The sequence below is a fragment of the Myotis myotis genome, unplaced genomic scaffold (assembly GCF_014108235.1).
Source record: "Myotis myotis isolate mMyoMyo1 unplaced genomic scaffold, mMyoMyo1.p scaffold_m19_p_9, whole genome shotgun sequence".
NCBI lineage: Eukaryota > Metazoa > Chordata > Mammalia > Chiroptera > Vespertilionidae > Myotis > Myotis myotis.
This window is the reverse complement of record NW_023416401.1, coordinates 900960-919324: the sequence shown is the minus strand read 5'-3', so window position 1 is coordinate 919324 and position 18365 is coordinate 900960. Positions and strand designations below refer to the sequence as shown.

The window sequence follows — 18365 nt, the reverse complement described above, 5'->3', positions numbered from 1 at the left end:
CGTGCCCTGCACAGGAGCTGTGTGGCCTTAGGCAGGCACCTTCCCGTGGAGCCTGAGTGCCCTGTAATGAGGGCGGGTCAACGAGGACAAACACCAGTGAAGGTGGCCGGTTCTCGGTGCCCGTGAGTATGAGCTGTTATTTACACGCTTGTGAGGTAAAGCACTCACAGTGGCAGAGGGCACGTGCTCAAAAATAAGGACCTTTTACGTTATAATGATTACAGCAAGTTCTTAGCAAGTGTCTGACTCCTTTTACACCGAACAAGGTAGGGGGGTATTGTTACTATTGTTGTTTTCAGGAGCTCAGAGAACCCGAAGCCGTGATGACGGTGGCTTTGTAGCTGCCACACTTGGCTGACAGCCTGGGGGCTCACAAAACTCTTAAAACCAGGAAAAGACACGGGATCGAGCCTCACGTGACCCTGACAGACCGTCTCCTGGACCAAACTACGGGAGAAATGTGGGATGAGGAGGCAGGTCTGAGGGAGGTGCTCTGCTTCGGAGCAAGGACACAAAGGAGACGTATATGTACCCATTGTTCACTGTGAGCCTTTGGCACAGAACAGAGCAGGGTCCGCCCGGCACCTCAGAGCCAAACACTGGGCCCCGGGAGCCGCAGAGGCAGGAGCGGCTGTTTTATGATGAGTGTCTCCGGTCCGGAGAACGGGACGCTGATACGCTGAGGTCTGAGCTCCTGCAGGCCTGCAGGTTACAGATTATATAGGGCAGCATCACAAGACACCATGGGTTAGGGGTTCGAGGTCATGGAGGGAACTGATGGGTCGGGGTGAGGGATCATTTCTTCAGGCCTTGCGGACAGCTCTGAGGTCTGGTCCCGGGTCCCTCTGTCAAGTTTCCTGGATGAGATCCCAGGACCTTAGGGCTCAGAAATTAAAATGTAATTTAGGTCAAGATGTTATCTCTATGTCTCTGGGTCTATTTTTGATCATCAGTTTATTTGGTTCATTAGGTTCCATATATGAGTGAGATCACGGGATACTTGTCTCTGACTGGCTTATTTCGCTCAGCATAATGCTCTTCGGGTCCATCCATGCTGTTGCAAATGGTAAGAGTTCTTTCTTTTTTATTGCCGCCTGCTATTCCATTGTGGACAGACTATTGAACCTCAGAGGGAAGGCAGGGGAGGGTGGGAAGAGATCAACCAGTGAACTTGTCTGCATATATGCATAACCCATGGACACAGACAATGAGGTGGTGAGGGCCTGGGGGCGAGGGGAGGATGGGACCGGGCTGGAAGAGGTTCATGGGGGGTGGGGGGGTGGGGACCTATGTAAAACTTTCAACAATAAAGATTTTTTTAAAAAGCTATTGTCTCTAGCCTGAGAGAGGAGAGAGAAGAAAGAGGAGAGAGAAGAGAGAGAGGAAGGGGGGAGGGGAGGGGAGAGAGAAGGGGGTGGAGAAGAGAGAGAGAGAGAAGAGAGCGCTATGAGCCTGGCTGTCTGTCAGGGGGAGGGACTTCTATTGTGACCTGCAGTCATTAGCGCTGGAGCACCAGCATCTGCTTTCTTCACTGCAGACCGCATTCCTCAGTGTCCGGATGGGAAGATGGAGCTTTCGTGACCTTCAGCTTTCCTGAGGTCATGATCCAGAGATACGATTGCCTGGAATGGGAGGCTGCGCCTGGACCAGCTGAATTCCGAGGTGCAAGGCAAGTCTGAGTCCTGTAGCCGTCGGTCCTCACACTGCTGTGGATGCTCTTCCCAGCAGCATTGCCCTCTGCGAACGGGGCAATTCTTTCCCTCATTCATTGAGAAGGCACACGTTTATAGACCAGGTGTCAGTCTCTGCGATAAGAGGATGATCTAAAGGGGGGTACGAGACGATCTCCATTCCCAAGACACCCCGCGACTAGCAGAAGAGAGAGACGCACACAGAGACCAGTTGCACCTGCTGTAATGAAGTGCTATGAAAGGCCCACGGTGTCGGGCTATGGGAGAGCTTAATGAGTAAGAAAGGCCCAATGAACAAATGCCCTCTAAGCTGTTATTGATGGTCACTTCGCAGTCCTTTCAGGAGTGAGGGCATAAGCCATGCTCTAGCTCTTGAAGTCGCCAAGGTGTTCGATGGCAGTGACCCAGCATTTCTGGGAATAATCACGATATAGAAATGGTCTTGTGAGTAATTTGATATCAACAATATTAATTAACAAAATACTCAGTTATTGAAATGACAGGAAACTAGTGAGTAGACTGTACGTCTATGGAGAATTTCCGTGCAACGTTCGTTCACAAAACCCCGTCACCTTGCAAACACTGACCGCTGGCTCCTTCCTGAGTGGGGACTCATGCCTTGGTGTCCAGTTGCTTCTGTGCCCAGTCCTTGAGCCTGTATCGAGGCCTTGGCAAGATCATTTTCTCTCTTCCACCGCCACGTGATACTTCCTTCAGGAAAACACCTCATTACCTCGTTGATGTCATAGATGCTGTTTATATCAGAATCCATTGCTCTAGTATGAAAATTTATACCTGATTCTTAGTAAAAAGGGTTTTGCTCTTCGATCCGATTTATTCCATTTAACGACATGCCAGGCATTTGCTAGGTGCTTTTCCATAGGATATTTCCTGGATTCTTCCCCAATGTCTATGAAGCAGGTCTCAGGATCCTCATTTTCCAGCTAGGAAAATGGAGACCTACAAGGCTGAGCTCTCTTGCCTGAGGGTCAAGGTCAGAGATGGCAGAGTTGTCACTGGACCCCAGGTGGGCCAGGCCCTGGTCCGGCACTCTCTCCCGCTGCACGGGGGTGCCCCTGGCACTCCGTGACAGCCCATTCCCAGCACCCGGGTGATGGTGCCTCCAGCTCCTATTAAGCCATCAGTCAGGACAGCACATGGAGGGAGAGGATTCTTGAAAGAATCCAAGGCTTGCTCACTCTGTCTCGCTTTATTTGAAAATGGCTTTCTCTCTGGTCGTCGGCTTTCAAGTAGCACGCTGGACTCACAACTTCTCGAGCTCAGAGGCGCTCTCCTGAGGACACGTTCTTTCTTTTAATTGAAGTCTTCGTCATTGGCCGGCTTCCAAGGGGTCGACCAGATGTCTTTTTCTTTGCTCCAGCGGAAGCAGATTAGGATGTTCCAGCTCGCATTCACAATTCGCTCGACTTTGCTGGCAGCCTGATTTCCTCGGCAAACCACTCTCGGGAGCCCGGCTCCTGGTGCAGCAGCAACAAGTGAGTCCGAGAATACGTTTTTCTCGATGCTCCCGGGCAGGTTACACACTCCCGCGCTCTCGCTCTCCCCCTCCCTCCCTCCCTCTTTTTATTTTAGTGGCTGAGCCTAGATTTTCCTGCATTTTCACATACATACAACTTTCTCAGGATGTGCAGCCCCACAATTAATCCTCAGGGGACAAACTAATCCCCCATCTGGGACCTTAAGAGATCTCCTTTCTCAGAAATCGTTCATTTTCTTCCTGGAAGCTTAAAGAAAAATCCCCACCGCCGTTCCCTGCTCTTTTCTTCAGCCCTGTTCTTCATGCCCCAAGACGCCTCGGGCCTGGGATGGCCTGTAGCTCGGGGGTGCACAGGGAGAGGGGAATGCCTTGGAGCTCGCTCTGCCCCTTGAAGCAGACGCTGAGCTCATTTTCCCTTGTGCCTGTACTTCTAACACCCAGCACAGTCTCCGGCACTTAGCAATGGCTAGAAAATGTTTATTGAATCAACTAACCCACAGTCACGCGTCAGCTGGTCGGCCAAGGCAATGTGGGGCATTCAGTCATTTCTCATTTTCCACACCGACTTCTAGCGTCTCCGTGCCCTTTACCCCTGACTTAAGTGGTGCATGGTGAGGGGTTTAGTTTACTTTCCGGTCCCATAGAGGAGCCAACCAATTAACCATATTAGGAAACAGATGGGAGTTGGGGCTTTATAGGAATCGGGGAGGGTCCCAGGGCTCTCGGGGACCTGTCACTGGAGTGAGGACGGGAAATCTTCGCCTCTTGGCAAGTTTTGTTAGCCTCAGGTGACGGCGTTAACACAGTGCTAGGCTGCCTTTTCAACAAAATACAGACAGAGCCAAACAGAAGAAAAACAACCACCCACCCGCCGCCCATTGGCTGGCGGGGGCAGCAGGATGGTGGCATGGAGCCCGAGCTTGTGGGGGAGAGGGAGCGGGGCGGCACGGCGTTTCTTCAACTGGATTGTTGGAAAGATTTTATTTAGTGTGAAAAAAACCCACCCGCTTCTGGTGCTGAAGATTTATTTGGAAGTTCTGGGCAGATTAACTTTTGGTGAGAGTCGAAACTAAGAACTTTATTGGGAATGCTACGTACACTCCAAAGACCAACAAGAGGGTTTAAGTTAGATGTGATTAGTATGGAGAAAGTTACATTTATCGTCCTCTCATGTATAATTGATCACATGCAAGGCCTTTTGTAACTATAAAAGAGACAGCCCATTAAATTGTTTTACCCCGAGGATTACACAAATTTGCGGGTATCGGATTGAATCACCAGCCTACTGGCTCCACAGCAATGGTAAATCATTAAGGTGCTGATTTCCATTCATGTCTCTTTCTTGCTAGTTATTATTAACCAACTAGCTCCTCCCAGTTTTCGCTTTATTTTCAAACGTCTGAAGGAATCGTTCGGCCTCTTCAGCAACTGAGACCAACTGGGTGCCCGTGGCCCTAAAGGTCACCTTGGAGGGATCTTACGACAAACAAGACGTCGGGCAAGAGCATAACTGGGTGACTTCGTCCTGGACGGAGAGTCTGCAGAGAGACAGTCAGAGGCCATCGTCTCTCCCGATGGGAGTAGAGCAGCCGGAGGGTGCTGGGCATCGCTCTGTGCAAATTGGTTGAGCTCATGCCCATCCCTCCCATCACCCAGAGAGGAATGTGCTCACTGGGTTCAGGGCTAAGTGGTGAGTGTCATTCCCGGGCGCACACGGGACAACCAAATTGGCTCACGCGCATGAGCTGGGAAGGTTGTGGAGGTCGGCTGCCGCTCCTCGTTTATTCCAGGCGGCCCACGGGACAAGCATGAACGCCGTCTCTTCTCTAGAGGCCCCAGGAGGGCACAGCTGAGAGCCACATCGCCTCACGGGAGGAGGCCAGACCCAACCTGCCACTGTCCCTTACTGCTTTAGAGTTCTCACTTAAAGAAACGCACCTGGCAGGCGTCAGGCATTATAAATGGGTGTTCAGGTGGCAGTGCTGCCGTACAGAGCATCTTCAGTTCAGCCTCTCCCAGGCTCACAAGGAATACCAGCCCGGCCTGTGGGCACCCTGGAACCCAGGATGTCCTGCTCCCACGGACAGCCACAGGAGCCGGTGGGCCCTTTGTCCCAAAGCGATCGCGCACGATGCTGGTTTTTGCATTGCACCAGATCAATTTCACTTATAAGTTTAACTGGCGAGGTCAAAAGGTGTGTGCGTATCTATAAATCTAGGGTCTGTCAGCCTCATGCAATTTGGAGAAAGAGAAGGAGGGAGGGGAGAGGCTGTGCTAAATAAATGGAATTCAGTTTTAAATGAAGTCTCTCAATTAGCATTGAGCATTTTTTTAAAACAATCAAGTTATTGAAGCTGGAAAGGAGTTAATGAGCCCACGGAGAAAGCAACTTCTACAGACCATTCTGTGTTGGGGTGGTAATTGCTTGATGACATTTTGGTGTCGTTACAACATGAAACGAAGAGGCAAAATGCTTCCAGTGTTTCTTCAGATGCCCGGTGAGGACGCCCTTAAAAGGCAGGACTGTGCAGGGAACGATCCAGCCTGCGCCTTTGGACACCTGCTTCGCAAACCGTCTTGAGCTGAGGCTCCGATACACAGTGATGCCAGTGTGGCTGCCATGCGTCCACTCCAACGCCGGGAGGTCCCGGGCGCAGCGGGAGGTCACACTGGGAGGCGGGGGTGGAGCTGGGGGTGGGGCTGGGGGGCAGCAGGTGGAGATTAGTCTCAACTGTGATGTCAAAGGACATAAGACAGTAAGTATCAGGCCTGGACGTCAGCCCCCTGAACCAGGCGCCGTTGAGCAACCATGTCCCGGAGACGCCTTCCCCTCCTCATCACAGCAGCAGTGGAGGCCTGCATTGAAGGGCCGAGCAGATTTATGAGAAGAAGTTGCAAAACAATATGGTTTAGCCCTAACTGGTTTGGCTCAGTGGCTAGGGCGTCGGTCTGCGGACTGAAGGGTCCCAGGTTCGATTCCAGCCAAGGGCATGTACCTTGGCTGTGGGCACATCCCCAGTGGGGAGTGTGCAGGAGGCAGCTGATCGATGTTTCTCTCTCATCGATGTTTCTAACTCTCTATCCCTCTCCCTTCCTCTCTGTGAAAAATCAATAAAATATATTTTTAAAAAACCCACAAAAAAACAAAAAATACACTATTGTTCATGCTCAGGAGGAAGGCTGGTTTATACCTGGAACTTGAAAACCGCACGGATGGGAGGAAAAAAAATCTTTTCGTGTTTTTTTTTTTAGAAAATTGAAAATTCCAAAATGCAGACCTCGACGAGAAATGTGGACGTAACCCTCTGCAGTTGAGCCCAGAAAGGAAAGACGGCGTTCTACGTGAGCTGCTTAAAAACCCCAAGGCTCCCTGAGGAGTCACCGCCGGGCACACAGCAATAGTCCACGTCCTCCCCCATCGCCCTTCCTCCCCAGATGTTGCCTCCTGCTGCGCCATCTTCACAGCCCAGAGGCAGCAGGAGGCAACATCTGGGCCCTCCACCGAGGAGTGGGTCTCGGCAGAGAGCGGCTCCCGGCGCCCAGCTCCTGCTGCCATCGATGCGGCTGCGCTTGAGTTCCGGTGTTTGCCAGCGGGCCCGTGTTTAGTAAAATGTCACCTATTGAAAGTCTCTTGGCCCACATCTGCGTGCTCCTCCGTGGGTTGACCTGGAAGCTATGTTCTGTGCTGTGTGTGTTGTTCGTATGCGCAGACACATATGCATGGGCTTTTGTGCAGGTGTGTTCCTACGGCTTCCAAACACGGTGGCTGTAACGAGGGTCGGTCCGGTGAGAGCCTGTGTAACTCGCTCAGCCTGCGGCAGAAATCAGGACAGAAGACACCGGTCGAGATGAATGTCTCCCGTCACAGGCACCGGGGGAGTCGGTCCTCAGAGGCCCTGGCCGCCGAGAGCCAGCGGAGCCGCCAGGCACCGGCCCGCCCTCCCCTGCGCTCAGGGTGCCAGGCCCTCCCCGGACCCTCTCTTTCCGCACAGCCGTGCCAGGAGGCGTGCTGTGGGCCTCCCACCACAGGAGAGGGGACCTGGGACAGGTTTCTGGGACTCGGGCCCGCAGCCTTTCTACGCCCAGCACCAGGGAGGTCCAACACATTGTCTGCCTCATTCCCCAACACCCCTGCTTTTACCCAATTCTGTTTTGTTTTACAACCAAAGAATTGTCCTTTTTGCTGAGCTGAGTGCCGTCGGGATAAGGAGAGGAGGGGCCCTGGCAGTGTCGTTCTGAGTGTGTGATCGGTATGTCGCCGAGTCGGCCTCTGGGAGCTCTTGGAAACCTGCTTCTGTTTGCGGGGAGGGGCCCCTGTCGGGACCTGCTCACGGGGTCGCTGTGGCTGCGACCCGTCGCCCTTGTCGGCGACACCCCGAGCTCTCCGTGAAGGACGAGCCGCAGTTACCTTAGGCGTGGGTTTTAGACGCTCCTCCGGGCAAGTGCTGCTGCGACTGCGCGGTCCTGTACTAAGGTTATTATATGCATATGCGCTGCCACTTAGTTCTGAAGAGTAAATATTTGTGCTCATTATAGCAGTGTCCTCCACTGCGCTAATTATATCAACGCCAACATGTGGATATTAATATAATTAGTGGCAGGAAGACTTGCTCTTCAGAAGCACGTGGTGGTGGCTCGGATGCTACGACACTACCGCCTCTGACGGGCAGTCGCGTTAATCGCGACCCGTTGCCGCAGGTGGCCTGACGCACGGAAAACCATCTTTTTCCAGGGTTTCCTGGGAGTCGGATGCTATGATGAAGGCCCCTGAGCAGTTCCCTTCAACATGCGACCTGGTGGGGAACCAGCTACCCAAGGACAAAGCTGCCGGCTCACCCGCGGCCCCGCGCCGAGGTAGGTGGAGAGAGCTAGAGTGGAAAAGGGGGGAAGGGAGAATTCTCCAGAACTAACTGTCCTTGTTGAACAACATTGGGCTTGTTACATGTCACATGGAAAAGCCCCTCATCCTCCAGGAACCCCGGGGAGGGAGGCCCAGGGCGGTGGAACCGGAGGCGGTCTGCGGGCGGGTGAATGCCCGGTGAGGCCGCGGGCCGTCTTCCAGGAGAGGCGCACCGTCAGGTGACGGCTTCTGCGATCCACGCCACAGTCTTGTTCCTTCTTCATTGAAAAGCCGTGGTCCCCACGTACACCCTTTGGGGGCCCTTCAAAGACGTGCGCTGTTCTGGTGACAAACGCCCGGTTTCATGCCTCCAACTCGGCCGCGTCTTTAGTCGAGTCCCACGGAGGAGCCCCTGGGAGCCTCGCTGGCCGCTCTGCTATGCTCCCTGCGCTATGCTCCCGCGTTGTGCTCCCCGCGTTGCTTTGTGTCATTGAGTTTCTCTGGAGCAACTTCAGCTCTTTCTCCGCCCGTTTCTGTTGAACCCTCACTCCCACTCTGCCTCCTTCTCTTGGTCCCTGTCTCACGCCTTCTCCTCGTTCCTGCAGTCGGCCCTGGCCCTCTGCTCGGGGTCTCCGGTTAGAAAACATGCCCAGAAAGCTGCTGCCACATGCCCCGGCCTCCAGGACGGCACAGTAGCCCCGCACCCTGTCTCCCCGTCTCCCCGTCTCCACGCAGCTCCCAATGCTCCTCCTTGTCTTTCTCCTCCTTTCTTCTCCTCCCTCACATGCCTCCTTCCTCTCTTCCCCAGCCTGCTTTCTCCCTCCCGCCCTCCCTTCCTTCCTTTCTCCCTCCCTCCCTCCCTCCCTCCCTCCCTCCCTCCCTCCCTTCCTTTCTCCCTCCCTCCCTTCCTTCCTTCCTCCCTTCCTTCCTTCCTCCCTCCCTTCCTTTCTCCCTCCCTCCCTCCCTCCCTCCCTCCCTCCCTTCCTTCTCCCTCCCTCCCTTCCTTCCTTCCTTCCTTCCTTCCTTCCTTCCTTCCTTCCTTCCTTCCTTCCTTCCTCTTTTCCTTCTGAAAGTGGGGCTCTCCCGGGTCAGGAACTTCTCTGCAGCCAGGAAGCTGGAGGCCAGGATTTGAGCACCAAGCTGAGGGCCTCAAACTCTTTCTCTCTCCAAGTTTGAAAGACACAGATGTGCTGACTCTGTACAAGGCTTGAATCTTTAATAAGCGATGGAACCGTCCTCTCTTCCCAGAGAGAATCACGCCGCCTCCCCCGGCCCCGTGTCCGCACATGCCCCGCCGAGGGTGGGGGTCTAAGCTCAGAGCACCTCGGTTTAGTCGGAACCTGCAGGCAGAGGGTTAGACTGTGAGCTGGGAACGTGCGTCCTGAACACGGGGGTGAGAATAACAGCCCCCCACGCTCAGGGTGATGGTCAGAGTAGAGGATGTACGCACGGCCCAGCGTGGTTTTCTTAGCTGTCGTGCACTTGCCATGCACAGATGGGGAATCGGCTGAGGCCAGGCCCCGGGCTAAGTGCTCAGGCCCCGTTTTCCAGTGAGACCCGGAGGGAGAGAGGCGAGAGGCGGCCCTCACAGCCTCCTGACGCCCCACCTTCCTGCCAGCCGCCTTCAGCATGAGCGCCTGGAGGCGGGGTACTGGGGCTGGGACCTTCCCAGGCCTCGCCAGCAGGGCTCCTCGGAGCGACCAAAGGGACCCGCTGGTAATATCCGTTCCTGGAAAAGCGTGTGAGTGGGACCATTTCCACAAATAGGACCCGGAACGTTCCCATGTGCCGCAGCGCCGCTCCCGGGGCCAGTGGGTCAGCTGCTGGTCCCTCTCCCAGCGGACCCTGCGAGCTCTCCCACGGGCCACGGGGCCAGCGGAGAGGGAGGGGCTGTGGGAAAGAGCGCAGGATGGGACGGGGACTGTGCTCCCCTCCTGGCTCCACCCGCCCCCCTCTACCCCCCACCCCGCCCCAGGCTGAGGTCCTGGGAACATCATCCCTTCACCTGCCTGCTAGGGACGGGTTCCCAGTCTGGCCCCGAATCCCCTGGATGACTGAACGCGGACACCTCTTCCCGGGTCCCTGCCCAGAGCTTCTAACCCAGTTCCCCGGAGGGGCCGGCATCGGGTGTAGAGAGCTGCCGGGTGATTCTCAGGCCGCCGAGCTCAGTGAGGCGACTGGGGTGAGACCGCAGTCTGCAGCCTCGGGCCATCTAAACCTGCTGCTCAGTAAATATCCAGAGGCTGAAGATGAGACCCGAGCCAGGCTCTCAGGCTGTAATCACTTTATGCATCAGCCCCTTGCTCACTTCCCTTGGTGGGAATTGGTACTGATGTGCGCACCTGACAAGTCATCCTGGTATGCCTACTGTGCGCAAGGGGCCTGGAGATGCTACCACGCAGCCCGAGCCGTGCAGGCTCAGTGGCTTAGAGGAGCAAACGTCCCCCTGATCCGGCTCAGGGCGTCCCCTGGGAGACGGCCCGGAGCACTGAGCACTTTCCCATCTGGACCCGTCGCAGGGGAGCAGCCTTGGCTATGGCAGCAGATGCGGCATTTGGCTGACCTCCCCTCTGCTGATAACTGCCCAGGGCCTGGAGGAGAGCCTCCCCCGCCCCCCGCGGCACCCCCAGCTCCAGCCTCTGTGCCCCGTCCCCCTCACAGGCCCAGAAGGTGAGGGGAGCCCTACTCGAGAGCCGGGGAGTCGAGCAAAGTTAGGCCTTGGCCTCAGCTCTGGTGTGGCCTGGAGAGGGCAAAGGGGCCTGAGACACTCGAAAGATTTGCATCTGAGTAAGAAGTAACCTGCACTTTTCAGAGCTATTTCCCCTAGTTCTTCCTAAAGCCAAATGTTTGCTCACAGCCCACCTCCTTCCAGAAAAGACTGGAGGAGAGGGATCGAAATCTGGTAAGATGCCACTGCAGACCTCCATCCGGAGGCCCTTCCCGCCTCCGCCCTCACTCTCCTAGAAGAGCAGCCCCCCCATCCCCACCCACCTCCACCGTCCCCACTTGCTGAATATCTGTGTCCCTTTCTACACTCGCTGCTTCTGTTGCTAATTTCCCCTCCAGGGGTCCCCTCAAACAGCCACTGGCCACTGTGGGGAGAGAGCTTCTTAGGGCCTTGGGATGAGGGGCAGGAGTGGGGGTGACATCAGAAACAGACGGACAACGCGGGACCCACAAGGAGGGAGGAGGCCACACAAAACCACTGTCTTGAGCCCCAGGGCAGCCCAGCCCTCCTTGGCAAATCGGCGTCTGTGATAAAAATATTCAAACATTATTTCCACCTTAAAACAAACCAGATGCATTGTTAAGCAGCATGCAGAAGCCCCGTGAATTATAAGGCGGACAAACTCCAATACTTCAGTCTGCATTCTCGCTTGCAGGGTGGCTTTCTGACACACCTCCATGCTCCCACTGCGATGATCACCCCCTGTGCTCGCTCTGCTCAGTGGGTAGGGGTACCTGGATGGAGAAGTGGGGGAGCGTGGAGAAGTCTCATCGTCTCCTTTTACAGCTGAGGATCTGAGATCCAGAGAAGTTGTCTGAGTTCCTCAAAATACGCATGGCTACTCGGGCTAAAGCTGAGCCCAGAACGGGTGCCTATCGCACCTTCCAGCTCCTTCCAGAACCTTCCAACACCTTCCAGCAGAGGGAGTAGCACAGGGGAAGCTGTGGGTGAAGAATAGCTTTCATTATTGACCTGGACAGGAGCTCTGGGATTGGAACCAGGACATGTGTGTCTGAGCTCCGTCGCTGCCTAGAAGCTGTGTGGCTCTGAGCGTGTCAGCTGCGCCCACAGCCTCAGCTCCCTCTGGGACCAGCACATAAGGTGGGGGCACACAGGAGCCCTCGGGCCCCGTCCTGGCGGGTCATTCTGGTGCCTGGCACTCTCCGAGTTTGATTGCCCTCGGTGGCATCCGCCTGCTAAAGTGATCAGTTTGGTGCTGATTAGGATAATGAAATCAATACCGACCTGACTCGCCTGTGAGGGGCAATGTGTAGGGAAGTCCAGTATCATCGACCTTTTTGTGTCTGTGTCTTGGTCTCAGTTCACTAAGGGAAGCTCCTCCTGGGAGCAAGGCCGTGGCTTTTCCTCTCATGTCCTGATCGGAGTCACGTGTGTTGAGCTCAGGGGTTGCTTCTTGGCCTGCTGACGCTCTGGGGGAGACCGAGGGGGACCCAGGAGAAGCACCTCCTTGTTGAGCCAACCAGCCGCCGGCTGCAGATGACGCTGACGCGGTCTGGAGGCCGTGAGGGGTAATGGATGCGGCAACGCCAGCCCTGAGGCGTCGTAGGGAGAGAGCTTTCTGGAAGACTCGGCGAAGCTTTGGAACCACCCTCACATCGTTTCCATGTGAAGTAATGTCAACTGTTAGGATGCTCTTTGTTAACTTAAAAAGAGAACCTGCCATCAACCCTCCTATGTGACTGTCTTTCCATTGAGTGTCTGGTCTCCCAGGAAAATTCTTCTGCAAAAGACTCAACATAACCAACAGAGAAGAGGCTCGGCTGTGCGGACAACCTGGTCCCGATCCAGCTACCAAGTCTCCATCGACTGTTCACCCGCGAAGTCCTTCCCGCACCCAGGTGCCTATCCTGCCCTCTCCTCGGGTCAGGGAGGACATGTGCACGTGGCGGGCCCTTTCCCGCCCTCTCCGCGGGTCAGGGAGGACATGTGCACGTGGCAGGCCCTTTCCCGCCCTCTCCGCGGGTCAGGGAGGACATGTGCACGTGGCAGGCCCTTTCCTGCCCTCCCCGCGGGTCAGGGATGATGTGCACGTGGCAGGCCCTTTCCCGCCCTCTCCGCGGGTCAGAGATGATATGTGCACATGGCCTTTCCTGCCCTCTCCACGGGTCAGGGAGGACACGTGCACATGGCGTGTAGCACATTCTTCTGACAAGAGACTGGAGGAGGCGGGGCTTGCTGGATGCACTCCCTCAAGCACAGAAATGCTTCGTTTTACATGTCTGCTCTACTCCCTTGAGGTTACACAGGAGGACTTGATTGGAAACTAACGTTTAAGGGAAGGGGGTGCCGCTCAGCTACCCTAGGCACCGCCTCTCAGCCCTGGACTGAGAGCCTGTTGCATCCGTGATGTGATGGCTAGGCCTGCCCTGATCCCATGTCTTCCCAGGTGAGAAGGAGAGGCTGCCTGGCTCCCAACACTCTGCCCTCTGTGGCTCCCACGTGCCCTGAGCCCCAGCAGAAGGAGCAGAAGGTTCCACACCGCCCTTCCATCCCTCTGTGCAAAGACACGCCCCCCCCCCCCCCCCCCCCAGTTCCTTGTGTCCTGGGAGCAGGCATGGCAGTGAGAAGAGTGAGCCCCTCCTACTGGAGAAGCTACTGTCCCCGAGGGTCAGAGACCTGAGGAACCCAGGGAGCCCCAGGGCAGAGCAGGACGTGACCCGCCTCGGTGCCTTCTGACCCTCGGAGCTTAGTCAGCGGGCGGAGCTCGGACTGAGGCCGGGTGGAAGGAGCATTAGGGCAGGGCCTCCTGGCAGCCAGAATACAGCCTGCGTGTCTACGTGTCTGATTGGATCTCAGACGCTAACTCCAGGCAGCAGAACCCACGCTGGGTCTCCACGCGCGCACATGACTGGCAGGAAGGAGGCCTCGGAGCAGCGCTGGCCACTGGGCGTGCATGGCCTCAGGGCTTCCCCCTGGCATCACTGTGTCCTCGACAACTGTCGTGGAATGCATCCTGATTCCTGAAATTCCACCTCAGCAGCGGGCTCATTAGATGCGGCCCCTTTGATGTGGTTAGAAGGTGTGAAGTCAACCGTTTGCCCAGTAGCTCTTCCCACCACACCGCGACCTGAGCCTACATCTGGTGATGAAGTGGACTCTCCTCTCAGGGGCGGAGGCAGGTCCTCAATGAGACTCCGGCAGTGACCCTGCAGGAGGACCCTCGAGGGGTTTGGGCCGAGTGCCTGCTCGTGGCTGGGCCTACAGCTCCCTCATTGCTCAGCAAGAGGCTTCCCTACCCATCCTGCCCCAGCTTCATGGGCCACGCCGAAGCCCACATTTAAGTGGAAGGCATTGGAAGTGAACATCTGATAAGTAAGCTATGCCCACCAGCTGTGATAGCCCATTCCTTCAGCACACCAACCCAGCAGCTCACACCAACCCAGCAGCTCACACCAACCCAGCAGCTCACACCAAGCCAGCAGGTCACAGTTAGCGTGGTTGTGGAGGAAGGCCTGACCTTGTGGCCTCTCAGTAACCCTGAGACCCAGGGAAGCAGGCGTATGCTGGGACCATGTTTTCCTAGCCCCTCAGTTACACTCCTGTCCTGGCGAGACTGGGTCTAATAAAACATGCAGAATTCAGGGGTGGGCTTCTTTCTTTCTCTTCCTTCCTCCCTTCCTTCCTTCCTCCCTTCCTCCCTTCTTCCTTTCTCCTTCCTTCCTTCCCTTCTTTCTTCCTTCCTTCCTTCCTTCCTCCCTTCCTCCCTCCTCCCTTCCTCCTCCTTCCTCCTTCCTTCCTTCATTATTTCCCTCCTCCCTCCTTCCTCCTTCCTCCCTCCTTTCTCCTCCCTTCCTCTTCATTCCTCCTCCCTCCTTCCTTCCCCTCCCTTCCTTCCTTCCTTCCTTCCTTCCTTCCTTCCTTCCTTCTTCTTTCTTTCTTTCTTTCTTTCTTTCTTTTCTCTCTCTCTCTCTCTCTCTCTCTCTCTCTCTCTCTCTCTCTCTCTTTCTTTCTTTCTTTCTCTCCTGCTTTCTTTCTTTCCCTGGAAGAAGTGAACAAGATGAGAAAAATGAATTTGGCTTTCACGGGTTTTTTGGAGAGGGGGGCAAAGCAGGTCTGAGGTGTTCCATACATTTTTGCGAGAAGCTGTACTTACGCTGCTTGGAGAAGTAATTGGTGGACAGACACGGAGCCCCCCAAAAGGGCTGCTCTTTCCAAGAGGATGGAAAATGCGAGTCTTAGGAGCCACTCCCCAAACTCCTTTCTGCCCATTTGTCTCTTGCATCTGTTCTTTCAGACCCTGAGCGCTTTGCAGTCCACAGGCGGTTGGGGGGGGTGCGGAGGCGGGGGGGGGGGTGCTTGGTGAAATTCCCATATTCACATCTCAGACCCGCAGGCCCCCGGGGTGGGAGAGGGCCTCAAGCCCAGCACAAGAACAGCGCCGCTGGGTCTCCAGGCCCCTCAAGTCTATGTTTGGAGCCACGTAGTGAGTGACGTGCACGTAGAGCTCGTCTGACTGCGCGCACAAAACAGGATCGCCCGGGCGTGGGTGTCGCTTAGTTCTTCCCTCATCGCCGTCGGCCTCGCTGGGACCTGGCCCGAGGTGCGGCCCCTCCTGGGCAGCCACGGACACTGGACGGCCCATGCATGGCTTGTGTTGTGTTTTGCTTTTGCAGAGCCGGGGCGTGGACAGGGGCTCCCGGAGCCACCACGTGAGCTGAACGGATGCCTCGTCTGCATTAAGAAGCTGTGGGCCCGTGAGCGCCACCACTGTCAGCCCGTCCCCCGACCCCTGTCCTCATGAAGCCACGGGTCTGACTTCTCCACGCCCAGACTGAGGTGAGGACGTGGGGGCAGTTTGAAATGGAGTTTCCCAGCCTCACCCCGAATCTGTAGCAAAGCAAATAAACCACCACCAACAACACAGAGCGTGCCCAATGCCTGGCCCCCCAAGCTCCCCACAGGGAGAAAGTGGACGCTGCCCCCACACTGGGTTAGCGCATCTCCTGAAGGTCAGGCAGTGTGCCCTGTGGTACCCCTTTTTGATCAGGGCCACCCCCTATCCGAGCTCCGGTTATCGGGGGGCAGCCACACTGGACAGGTCCAGAGGTCCACTCACCCCTCCTCCGTGGCCCACCCACACGGCACCCACATCCGCTGCACCCACCCAGCGGGGGACCAGAAATGGGGGAGAAATGTGAGATGTCTTCATGTCGGACATTACAGGGAGAGAAGGGGAGCCCGGGAAACACTGAGGACGAGCTGGTGAGCTGGGGAGGAGTCTTGCAAACCCTTCAAACGCGCTGCAGGGCCAGGAGGGGAGCTGCCCGGCTGAGGATCAGGCTCTGGCACGGGTTGGAGAGGCAGGACCCCGGGGGCATGGGCTCCTGGCGGAGCAGCCTAACCGCACAGGCAGTGCCCAGCCAGTCAGAAGGCCGGGTGAGCAGGCGGTGCCCAGCCGGTCAGAAGGCCGGGTGAGCAGGCGGTGCCCAGCCGGTCAGAAGGCCGGGTGAGCAGGCAGTGCCCAGCCGGTCAGAAGGCCGGGTGAGCAGGCGGTACCCAGCCGGTCAGAAGGCCGGGTGAGCAGGCGGTGCCCAGCCGGTCAGAAGGCCGGGTGAGCAGGCGGTGCCCAGCCGGTCAGAAGGCCGGGTGAGCAGGCGGTGCCCAGCCGGTCAGAAGGCCGGGTGAGCAGGCGGTGCCCAGCCGGTCAGAAGGCCGGGTGAGCAGGCGGTGCCCAGCCGGTCAGAAGGCCGGGTGAGCAGGCGGTGCCCAGCCGGTCAGAAGGCCGGGTGAGCAGGCGGTACCCAGCCGGTCAGAAGGCCGGGTGAGCAGGCGGTGCCCAGCCGGTCAGAAGGCCGGGCGAGCAGGCGGTGCCCAGCCAGTCAGAAAGCCGGGTGAGCAGGCAGTGCCCAGCCGGTCAGAAGGCCGGGTGAGCAGGCGGTGCCCAGCCAGTCAGAAGGCCGGGTGAGCAGGCAGTGCCCAGCCGGTCAGAAGGCCGGGTGAGCAGGCGGTGCCCAGCCGGTCAGAAGGCCGGGTGAGCAGGCAGTGCCCAGCTGGTCAGAAGGCCGGGCGAGCAGGCAGTGGCCCCAGCTCCGCAGGCAGGTAAGAGTGGGCTGGATGCTCCACCTTCTCTTTTCTCTCTTCTGCTCTGAGTGGTTACCATGGAGACCACCTGGTGAAGATGTGATTGACGACAGAAGATGGGAGGAGCCTGGATCCCCAGGTGACTTCATGGTGCAGAGCCTCATGCTACCGCCCAAATCATATGAGACAGATGGAGGAACAAGATACTTTTAGGACGCTAAGGTGCTGGAATTGTAGCGTTCATTCTAACAGTCACTTAATCATCTCATGATGCACCCTCCTCCCGCATCATGAGATGATTAACTCAAGTAACTTCCGCCTAGAACTGTGGACACAGAGCCCGTCACGGCGTATTTATCAAGCGCAGCCCAATGCACAGCCCGGCTGACGGGTCATCCCTCAGGTGTCAGACGATCTGCTTCGGTGTTGTTCACGGAGAACCTGGGCAAACAACCCAGGTTCCTATGTCAAGATAAATCTCTGATTTGTTTTCAGGTAACCTGGTGTGTGTGTGTGTGTGTGTGTGTGTGTGTGTGTGTGTGTGTGTGCACGCACATGCCTGGGCACATGTGTATATGAAAAAATACACAGTTTGAATTGCGATGCAAAGAGTCTTTGCTTTGGGGCAAAGTTCACACATTTGTTTTCGGCAGGACTCGCCAGAAGGGCCGGTTGGAAGGTTCTAGGGGACTCTGAGAAATCTCTCCCTGGATTGAAGTTAGGACTGTATGAAAGCAGTGGGCCGCACGACCCCAGAGGGCACAGCGTGTGAGTCCTCCTTTGGGGAGGGAGTCCTATGAAGGTGGCTCTCCAGGACCAGCAGGCTCAGAGGTGGACAGTAGCCCCGAGAGGAGCCTCGTCCACAGCGACAGCAGGCCCCTGGCCCCGGCAGTGAGAGCAGCACCGAGCCGCTCCTGCCACCCGCCCTCCCCCGGGCCTGGCCAGGAGCCACTGGGACAGTGGGCGCGGTGTTGGGAAGCCAGTGCTGGTTCAAGACCAGCTTCCACGGCTCTGGACCACACTGAGCAGAAGGACTTCACGCCCCGCGGCTCCATCATGGAGCTCCCCTGCTCGATCTGCAGCATCGGAGACATGGACAAACGCCCTGCAGGTCGCGCTGTCCCTCAGATGCTGCCCATGGAGACGGGGCTCTAAGGCCACTGTCCGCCTGGGAGACCCTGGTTCCAGGGAGAGCTGTGTGTGAGCTGCCACGTGACTCTAGGAAGTCTTAATGCGCCAAGATGACTCGGAACTGCCTGCGTTTCAGGATGTGGGGAGCATGGGAGGAATCGGGAACATTTCCAGGAGATCCCAGATTCAGGGAGCGGCTGTGAGCTAACCGTGCACGCAGACTTCAGACACCTGCAAACGGAATCGCTGCAGGAGGGGAGGGAGGAGACGAAGGAGAGCCGGGCTCTCTCCGCTCTGAATGCATGGCCGCCCTCCCACGCCTCTGTCCACGTCGCAGGCTCTCCCTGACTGGGCCTCTCGGCTCATCTCTTTCAGGACGGATTCCCGGATCTGCGGAATGACCGAGGCAGGAGCCTGGGTTCTGTGCGGAGGGAA

General features: G+C 56.8%; 2 long non-coding RNA genes across 2 annotated transcripts; both read left to right on the top strand.

The window, feature by feature from the left end:
* Positions 1 to 6447: 6447 nt before the first annotated feature.
* Positions 6448 to 15620, top strand: LOC118663836. The gene is made up of 3 exons (XR_004970154.1): positions 6448 to 7439; positions 7922 to 8043; positions 15392 to 15620. It is a non-coding gene; the product is annotated as an uncharacterized LOC118663836 (long non-coding RNA).
* Positions 15621 to 15996: 376 nt separating this feature from the next.
* Positions 15997 to 17896, top strand: LOC118663638. The gene is made up of 3 exons (XR_004970103.1): positions 15997 to 17021; positions 17123 to 17294; positions 17453 to 17896. It is a non-coding gene; the product is annotated as an uncharacterized LOC118663638 (long non-coding RNA).
* Positions 17897 to 18365: the final 469 nt, after the last annotated feature.